General features: G+C 38.9%; 1 long non-coding RNA gene across 1 annotated transcript; it reads left to right on the top strand.

Annotated features, from left to right (window-relative positions):
- The first annotated feature begins 1,551 nt into the window (after positions 1–1,551).
- LOC123522724 lies at positions 1,552–5,362 on the top strand. The gene is made up of 2 exons (XR_006680942.1): positions 1,552–1,695; positions 5,217–5,362. It is a non-coding gene; the product is annotated as an uncharacterized LOC123522724 (long non-coding RNA).
- Positions 5,363–6,713: the final 1,351 nt, after the last annotated feature.

Raw genomic sequence — 6,713 nt, forward strand, 5'->3', positions numbered from 1 at the left:
CCCCGCCGCGGGGGGGTGCTCTGACTGCGGCAACCGTTGACGGGCTGCCCCCGGGGAAGCGGCGAGGCGCCACCGGTAAGCGGCTGCGGTTGGCCGGCCGGCGGGCTGGCCCCTGGGCCGGCGAGGGTGCCGACGCCCGGAGCGGGGCGCTGGGGGCCTGGCCGCACTTGGCTGTCCTCACCTGGCTGGCAGCGGCTCGGAACCTGCCCCGCCGCCCTCCGACCCCCGGGCGCCACCCCCACCCAGGCTCCTGCCCCCTCCGGGCTCCCAACACGAAATCTCACCCCCCTCTTTTGGGGGGCGAGTGCTTGCCCAGTGGCGCAGTGGATGTTTCTGGGACTGAATTAAGCACTGCCTTTCCCAGCCTTCCCTCCTCCCGCCTCGGCTCCCTGCCCACCCTCTTTGACGAGATGCAAACCTGCCCGTGGAGCCCGTGGGTGCGCGCCGTTCCTTTTCCCTTGTGGCAATTTAGTGTTGGGGATGGTGTGCTTTAAAAATGTGTCTTTCACCTTTCTAGCACAGCCACAGATTTTGCAGTAGAAACTCACGGGGTGAGGGAAATTTTTTGAGGGAAATGGTATGATGATTCGTAGGAAAAAAACTTTAAGAAACTGTATACGTGGTCAACTGGGTCCTAAAATAACAATGGGCATCAGTAAATAAAAAGGAGTGAAACTAGGAAAAAGTCAGTTTATGTCGATTTAGGTTACATATGGATTTTAAGTGTATGTATTATACACATAAAAACTCTTTAATGAAAAAAAAAACTCTTTAATGTTGGAACTGAAAGCCTTCGTTGTTTAAAAAGTGACATTAACTTGTTGGAAGTCCCATCAGCGAAGAATAAGAATGCCAAGAATTCCAATAAGTCGAATATATCTGTTCCTCCTCCTAAGGAAAAAGAATGTCACTATTATTTCCATTTCTCACCGGATCTTGAGGGTCGCAGCCCATCAGGTAACCACTCCCACCACCAGGGCCCCTTTTTCACCATGTCTTGAAGACTAACAGACTGCCCAGGTTTCACTGTGCTAAATTGTAAAATCTTGTGAATTTTAAAGGTTTAAAATGTAATCATCACTATTTAGCGTGGGCACATAAATGCCAGTCTAACTTTGAAGGATTTGAATTGAAAATTATTTATCTGGTACAGAATAATGTGAACACTGATGAGAAGAAATTGACTCATCCTTTTCTTTGAAACATTTTTACCCCCCAGCTTGGGTGTACTTGTGCACTTGTGGTTCTGGACAGTGACAACCTGAAGAACTACTAGATTACATGGTTCAAAACCCAGCCCTGCCCTTGAGTACTTTTGGTATCTGGAACAAATCCTGAACCTTGCTAAGCCTAGTACAGTAACTTGTACAGTTAGGATGAAAATAATGCCAGTACTCTAGAGAATTGAAAAGATTAAATGAGATACTACCTCAGTTCCTGGAACATACCAAGCATTACTACCTACCACATTCCATGTCCAAACCGCTAGTTTTTTTCTCTTTCTGGGGCTTACTCTTACATAGGTTTCTTAAATGTCTTCTCAAGTTTCCCTGCACTGTGAGGAATGACTTCACCATGTGCCTGAGCTCTTGCAATCGGACTTGGTAGTCATAACTTCTCGACAGAACCCCCGAACATGGTGCGGATCGTGGCCGATAGTGACTTTATCCTCAACCACCCCTGATGGTATCAGAGGTGAGTATGGCCCCGATTTTCTGTGTTAACAGAACTTCCACAGTCTAGACCACTGTTAAGGATGTTTTCATTGCTTAGGACTGGTGAGTTGTGGTTTTGGTAAATGTGTTCTGATTTTCAATTCTAAGTAATCATTATTGGCAATTATTGAGATTTTGCTAGGCATTGTGGATACAAATAGGTGCAAGAGTGACATTTTCTGAACAACAAATAATTACAAAATTTTGTGATGGGCAAAATATTTAAAATTATCCCTCTTCTAAACGATCTAGGTTGCATGGTGTCCTTTTACTCAGTTTCCCACCCTGCTTCACTCTCCTCCACTAAATATTGTATCCTTGTGTTTGACTGACACATCTTTCTGTATGTAAATATCCTTACCACTTGCTCATATCAGATTGTTTTGTGTTTTTGAATTTGACTTCTTCTCTCTCGAAGGTAGGGACGTATCTATCATTCTCCCTTTCTAAATTTGTTGTTTGGCTGGGGTCCTAACAGCCCTTTATTCATATAAGTATTTCTTTCTCCACTCTCTTAGCTTCAACTTCTCTTTCAGGTATTGAATTTCAGGTGTGTTTTTTTAATTTTCCAGTCTTATAATCACCCCCAACCCAATCTTCTAAGAAACTTTTCTACAGCAAAAATAATAATTGATACTCTTCACTTTTGAATAATTGGTGTGATCTTGAAAATATATGCTTATGTTTGTTTTGTTTCTAAATCAAATCACTTTAAATATAGGCTATTTCTTAAACTTTTGAGGAACAGGTAATAATCTCAAGGCTAATGTAGTGTGCTGAGAGTGAGGTTCCTGAGCTGAAAACAAGAGAGACCGGTGTCTTCTTAGAAATCTTATCTGAAAAACAACAACAACAACAACAACAACAAAATCTTATCTGATGGGAAAGAGCCTGTTGAAATCCATAGATTAAGGACTTTCAGGGAATGCATTACTTTTAACAGTCTTTTTCTTTAGATCTTTGATGCAGGGACTTGCTTTTATATTATGAATAACAGCCTTCCGTACAGTGCTTATTGAAGGATCCTTGGTGGTGCAACTGGTTTGTGCTCTACTACTTACATATTGAAAGAATACCTCAGGAGAAAAGCCTGGCAACCTGCTCACATAAAGACACAGCCAAGAAAACCCCAAGGATCAGTGGCACTCTGTAACACATGGAGATGCTGTGAATTGCAATAAACTTGTTAACAACAGGTGTTTGGGTTCCCACCGCCTATAACACATATTATTAAAAGATACCACCTATAATAAATGCTCATCTAAGGTAGTCTGTTGGTTGACTTCTGCCAGATGAGCTCTACATTTAACCCCCCAAAGCTGTACTTAAAATAGTAACAAAAACACTTACGGAAATGCCATCTCAAAACCCTCTCTTTCCACTGATTCTCCACCTTACACTTAACGCTTACAGTGTAGCACTCATTGATTCTAGGAAGATCTTTCATGCTTGTAGTTGCCCCAGAATATGTGGTGTGGCTAGAAACAATTCTTAATTAATAAGGATACTTGGAATCTTATTTGAAGGGCCTTTCACACCGCCTGAATAAAAGCAGCGATCCTTTGTCATTCATTGGAAACCTGTGATACAAAGGCCAAGCTTTGGCCTACCACTTGTTTTCATAAATAGTTTCGTTGAAACACAGCCATGCCCGTCAATTAACTTGTCCAAGTTTTCCAGAGAAACAGAACCAATAGAATACCGACTGACATGATTGTGGGAACTAGCAAGTCTACGATCTGTGGAACAGCTAGCATGCTAGAAATTCAGGAATTGAATCTATTGTCTAAAGTAGAATTTCTTGTCTAAGAAACCGCAGTTTTCTATTCTAAGGCCTCTAACTTGATTGAATAAGGCCCATTCACTTTTATATGAAGTCATCTTGAAGTCCCTTCACAACAAATACCTAGGCTAGGGATTAATTAGATAACTGGGTACAATAGCCTGGCCAAAAGGGCCTGTGGCGGTGCTGTTGGATAGGGGTTATTAGTCTGTTAGCCCCAAAGTTGGTAGGTCAAACCCACCAGCTGCTCCTAGGGAGAAGCTTGAGGCTCTCTGCTCCTGTAAAGCTTCATAGCCTCAGAAACTGTATTTGGGTCTCCATGAGTTAGAATCGACTTGATGGCAGTGGGTATTTGGGGTATAGCTTAGGCTTAGGCGTAGTAACACAAAAAATAACCATCGTGCCCTTGACTGCTTTCAAGCTACAACAGCAGAGATGAGTAGTTAGTTGTAGCAAAGATAAGATAGCCCATGAAACCTAAAACATTTTTGACTCTTTGCAGATTAGTTTGCTGACCCCAGTATTAAACCATTAATCCAGAATGAATTAGTAGTACAGTCAACCCAACCCCCACGCCCCCTGCAACCTCTCTCCCCACCTCCAAAACAAATAGAACCGGACTTCAGAATGGTAATTATTGAGAACTGTGCTTGGCCTCCATAGCCACTTCAAAGTGTATTATCTGAGACTAGAAGCAAAAGGGCATCCAGATACGGATATAAATTCTCTGAGTATTCATTGCACCTTCCCTTTTCATCTTATTGATGTATTTTTAACATACATACTGATATGTACCACTTTATTAACATGTATGAACATGATTATATCATACATATTGAACATGTTAGTATAGCCCTCGTCTTTTATTTTTCCCCTTTTATTTCATTTTTAACATGATTCTTCTGTCTTCACCTAGATCTCCACAGACATTTTAAATCCTTGTTGACAAAGTAATGTGAATCCTTCTACCTTTTTCCTTTCTTTCCCTATTTTTTTTTTACCCTGAATGGTTGGTCACACAAACTTAAAAGAATCATATAACTATAAATAAACATATAGATACTCATGTACATGTCATACTTTTCCCCATTTATGTTATAAAATAGAATCAAATTTAAACATACATCTTTCTCCTAACGTTTTTTACTCAACACTTATTGTCTGCATCTGGATTAATTCCTTGCCCATTTTTCTGTTTCTTGCCAGTTTGTAATAGACACTAGCAATCTGCCCTCTGCCTGACAGTGCTATTTCAACTCTGTTGTTGTGTATTGACTTTGCATCTAGGTCCTTTTATCATGTAGTTTGTATGGTAAAATAGGTTCATGACTTAATTTGTAACTTCTGGGTTCCCTAGTAGGGTTAAAAAGTCTTACCTATCCCTGAGTTGTATCATGTTATGTCCTAGATTCTTAATAGTAAATCATCTCGTTTATTTTTGTATATGGAATAAAATAATAGAATACAATTCTAGTTCTTCACATTGGATAGCCAACATGCCAGCAGCATTTCTTAAGTAATATATTTTTCCTCTCTGATTAGAAAATCAGTGTTGTTATACATTTAAATTAAGTGTATACTGATTTCACAATACACAATTTCACAATAGTGAAAATTGTTTGCGTCCGTTTTGAAACTTTTTCATGTATTAATACTGTTCTGCATATCTGTGACTTACTATTAAATTTTATGGAATGACGATTCTCTGTTTCTTCCAGAATCACCCACCACAATGAACTGACTTTGCAGTATTCAGTCCATGCTACACTGCCAACCTGCTTAAGAATTATCTCAATTTACTATTTACACTTTTCCTTCATTCACAGTAGTTGGCTAAATAAACCTTAGCATATTTTACTATTTATTTATGTATTATTTTTTAAACACCTCACTAGTATGCTTGCATATCATAATAAGTATAATAAAAATTATACACCTACACAGAGACATACTACTTGGTTGGCTTTCTTTTTCAAATAACCTTGTTCTTTATCCTAGAGTTCAGCCTAAGTTTCCCACCATGAAGCTGTAGCCACTCTGACAACAAATCTGCCATTTGTACTGTGGACAATGTAGAAGGAATCCTTTCATTTTCTCTATTAGGTCATCAGAAGTGGTGTGGGAGTGTTGAAATACTTTAGAATATTTAAGGTTTGTAATTCTTAGCTTTCGCACAGTATGCAAAAGATCGCTAGGAGTTGTTAATATTCTATGCCCTGAATAAACTCTTCAGAACTGAGAGTGCTGTACTTTAAAAACAAATTTATTTTAGCTCCTGTTTTAGTGAGTAGTAACTCAGAACTTTATCTTTTTGGCATTGGAGTAATTTCCTCTAACTTTCCAATAAGAGTTTTCTCAGGAAAATGATTATTTTATTAGATCAAATCCATTTATTACAGTGTTATTTAAGTGTGTGAATTCTATTTCAAATAGTTACTTGAATTGCAAGTTTTGAACATGTTTTGCATTAAGGTCCTAGGATATGAATAAATATGTAAAAAACCAAATACTTGGTTTCCTTCTATTATCTCTTAACAAATTTATAGATGGCCTGATATGACTGTTTTGTGTTAGGCTTTACTTCCTCAGATTTATAACCAAAAGTTTTAAATGGATTTTGTTCTTACAATGATAGGAATATAAATTGCTAGAGTAGTTAAAAATAGCCCTTGATTTAGGACATACTCGGGTTGCAGCAAACCATACTTAGAACAAACCACAGTTGGGCTTAAAGAGAGTGTGTGTGTGTGTGTGTGTGTGTGTGTAAATCTTCTCATTAGTAAAATGTGCTACATACATTGTCGCAGTGCCTGGTTTGGTCATGTTGTCATGTGTAGATGCTCAAACACAGGTGGTTCATTGTTATGATTTGCTATTGAAAACACTACTATATGGTAGGCAGAGGCCTCGTACATGTACAATGAAGTTGATGTCTGTACTGGGACTTGTAACAGATCGAAAGTTAGGAAATACTCAAGTCTAATGATGTACGACATTTGAACTGCGCACACACCCCAATTTCACTGTTGACATTAATGCCGACTTCTTTGTATGCTAGGCCTCTTAGTATGATTCTACTCAGTGTTTTATAGCATTTATAGTTCTAATTTCCTCATTGGAGAAGATTTTTATGACTTGTTTATTTGTTATATATGTATTAAAATATACCTGTAAGTTTATATGTAAGGTTTCCAAAGTCAAAGATCAGATTTATA

This window comes from Echinops telfairi, unplaced genomic scaffold (assembly GCF_000313985.2).
Source record: "Echinops telfairi isolate 266 unplaced genomic scaffold, ASM31398v2 ScPeMD7_4;HRSCAF=17, whole genome shotgun sequence".
In the NCBI taxonomy this organism is placed as follows: Eukaryota; Metazoa; Chordata; class Mammalia; order Afrosoricida; family Tenrecidae; genus Echinops; species Echinops telfairi.